The sequence below is a fragment of the Urocitellus parryii genome, chromosome 2 (genome assembly GCF_045843805.1).
Source record: "Urocitellus parryii isolate mUroPar1 chromosome 2, mUroPar1.hap1, whole genome shotgun sequence".
NCBI lineage: Eukaryota > Metazoa > Chordata > Mammalia > Rodentia > Sciuridae > Urocitellus > Urocitellus parryii.
This window is the reverse complement of record NC_135532.1, coordinates 166599663-166603237: the sequence shown is the minus strand read 5'-3', so window position 1 is coordinate 166603237 and position 3575 is coordinate 166599663. Positions and strand designations below refer to the sequence as shown.

The window sequence follows — 3575 nt, the reverse complement described above, 5'->3', positions numbered from 1 at the left end:
ACAGAAATCAAGAGAAGGTCTTAAATAGGAAAAAATAATCCTTAAAGTCTCTTAAGCATCAAGGTGCTATCCCAATTTTGTTTTAAGATGGGAACCATCCTCCATTCATCCTTATGTTTCCAGGGACCAGGCATGAACTTAAAAATTTTTATGAGAATTGATATGTTTTGAAGAGTCACTGGATACAAAATAACAAATAGTAGCCTATCCTGCTGCTTATTTGGAGCCTTCTGCAGTGGGTACAAGGCTGTCCAGCTGTTGAAGAAGTCCTATATTAATCAACGCTCATAACGCTTGTTCTTTACAAGTACCTGGAACCTCTTTCTTTGATCCTTTGTCAAAGGGGTCTCCTTTACAGGTTTTTCCCCCAGATCTGTGTCTTCTGTTCTCTTTCACCCAGTGCTTTCTGATATGCAGATGGAAGACCCCCAGGTATCTCTGTTGTGTCCCCTTCCATTTAGAAGGGAATAATAAATCTAGAGGATTCAGAAGGTGGTGAGAGCTGGAACACACTTGTATTGCTCTTCTTTCTACACACAATTATTGGATTATTTCAATAATTAGGCACCATAGCAAGGCCTGTCCAGGCCAAATGGTCTTCTAGCATCAGGTAGTGGGTATGAAAAGTGGCAAAAATTGCTCTCTGATTCCCAGAGAGAATAGTGGGCAAGTAGGCATCAGAATATAAAAAATGTAACCTGTGGTTGAAGAGATAGACAAATGATAGCAAACAGCAATGACTTCAACGTTGTCACAACTATAGGAGTTGAAGAGCAGTCTCTATGGGCCCAAGACAAAGGTGCTATTTCTGCACTTCTCAATTGTCACAGATTTCAAGGGACAGAGAAGACATATAAAAGATTTCATTGCAGTGATGAGTCTTGACATGTGCCCCCGCCAGGCCAGAGTATCTGAGCTTTTGGCCAGTTTCTGCTTGTAAATCTGGCTCATCACCACCAGGGGTGCATTCTAGGGGCCATGTGACTACTGCAGGCAATCTTAGCTCTTTTGGTTGTACCTTCAACTTGATGAGCCCAAGACAATTTTTTTTTTTTTTCCTGACTTGAGGCAAGCAGATGTATCAAATGGAATCCCAGTTAAACAGGCTCTCAACCAAGCTTCCAGTTTGTAGAAAGAGAAAGTCTTGGCAATCTTTGAGAAGTCATTCTCTGCATGCAGTGGTTGTCACAGTGCAAGTTCATGAAGTGGACAGATTTCCCTGGCTGTACTAACTGTGCCTTCAGTAAGAAAGCTGTATTCACTGGGCACCACAGCAGCTTGCTGAGGGATGAGACTATTATGAGTTGAGTGAAATGATGCAGTGAGTTCTTCTGGATCTAAAAGCAGCTCAAGGAGATCTGACAGATGATCAGAGACAAAAGCTTAGTGACTATAATCTTTCCAGTTTTTATTATGACAATTGGATTTTTCTGTCAGTTCAGGAGACTGAGATCTGCTTCTGGGACTAGGCCACTCTTCTTCAACCAAAGATATCCTCAGGGAAATCTTTCATTTAACTGTTATATATATATATATATATATATATATATATATATATATATATATATATATATACAGTAGAAATTGTAGAGTGTTTACTGAAAACTGATTTCTCTGCTTTTCAACTTCATCTTCAAACATGCAGTTGGAGAGAACTTTAGACCACTCCAGGATCTCCTCAGGTGTCCTCCTAGAAAGACTTATCAAATATTACAAAGGAAATCCATGCCAGATCCTTAGCTAACTGCTGCTTCCCACATGTAGTATGCCTCCACACAGACTAGTAGAACCATGGGTAAGCACCCTCTGTGGCTGGGGTTTGCACATAGGTGACTATTTTCCTGAGATAATGAAGACTGAACTTGAATGGAGGAGGGGCCTGCAAGGCACCTACTATAAAGGGTTCTGCTTTTACCCAGAGAACTCCTGACTGATTCATATCCTTTCTAAGAACATCTGGATGAAAAGACTTCTTTGTATACCTGCAAAAACAGGAATAGGTCCCCCACACCTCTCCTCACACCCTTCTCACCCTTCACCTTTAGCCCTGCACTTCATGATATAATTTTAATCAGAAACCCATAAAGTCAGATGGACAATCATCTATTTAGTGCACTTTTGAATCATTGAGGTAGTATGAATACTTAAGAAAAAAACCTCAATGTATGTAAATGTACTCTAAAAAAGACAATAATCTAATATCAAATATCAGGTAGGATTGAAGGACAAGTACTATATATTCAATGAGCAAAAACCTTTCAGAAATAAATAAGAGCACTGATACTCAATTGAAGAGAGAATTAAGAGGTATGAAATTCTTGGAACAACTAAAATGAAAAAGTTACAATATTTAACTCTCCCAATAAGTATATGTACAAACTTGAAAAAAAAGCATGACATCATTTGTTTTCAAAATAATAGAGATAAAAAGGACATTAAATGAGAATGTTGATGAGAGTATCAGAACTGGTAATGCTCAATTATAGGGAGTTTTTTTTTGGAGCTGGACTGCCTGACTTCTAGTCTTAGTATTGTTACTTCCTAGCTGTGAAAACTTGGCTAAACTTGTTAATGCCTCTATGTCTCACAATCTTCATCGATAAATAGGGTTAGTAATATGCATACTTTATAAGAGAGAAATAAGTTAGTTATACATTTAAAGCACTTATAGCAGGATCTGGGGCATACAGTCAGCTAATATTAAATGTTAGATGTTACCTGGAGATTGATACTTTCATACACTGATGGGAGCCCATGTTAGTGTTGAACTCAGAAACCATACCCCACAATGTGGTGCTTTGATGTGCTGAGCACCTTCAATGAAAGGATTTTGGAAGGCATTAGAAGCCATCTTAGTCAAGAGCTCTCTGGGCTGGAGACAGAGTTCAGTGGTAGAGCACTTGGCTAGCATGTCTGAGGCTCTGAATTTAATCTCTAGCACTGCAAAGGAAAACCAACCAACAAACAAAAAAACTAGCTTTTCCTAAGTTACCTCCTCTTTGGACCCCATTTGATTGCTGGAAGAGGAGTCTCAAGTCCCCTTATCTGACTAAAGTAAGTTATTCCAAAAGCAATGTAATTATCTTGGACTTTCTCTCTAAAATCTCATTAACCAGGGAAGATTAACTTAGAAGACTAAACTGTCTCCACCTATTTACACTAAAACCACCATGTGTGCATCTGAGAGATTTTATCACCTGAGAGATTTTATCAGCATAAGACAACCTTCCTTCCTGGTAGAATTCCACCCTCTCCTTCCCCCAGTTTATCCTCATCTCCTCCAGAACTCAGAGGATCTTCATCCCGGAGTATTGTCTAAAAATTCTTCAGACCCATTCATTTCTCCTAAAAATAATTTACTACTGCACTACAATTGCCTATACCTCTCCATTTCCGTCTCCCCTAGGAAGAGGGTATTTAAGTTTCAACCACCTGGCCTTTCTTTGAGTTTCATATTCAGCTTGGCTCCTGTGTACATGTGTACATTAATAGATTTTATCATTTTCTCCTGTTAATCTGTCTGTTGTCAGTTTAGTTTAGCAGACTTGGATTTTCAGAAAGGGAGTTGAAATTTC

The 3575-nt window shown here is 38.9% G+C and overlaps 1 pseudogene; it reads right to left on the bottom strand.

Annotated features, from left to right (window-relative positions):
- Positions 1 to 204: 204 nt before the first annotated feature.
- LOC113188231 (TBCC domain-containing protein 1 pseudogene) lies at positions 205 to 1939 on the bottom strand (annotated as a pseudogene).
- Positions 1940 to 3575: the final 1636 nt, after the last annotated feature.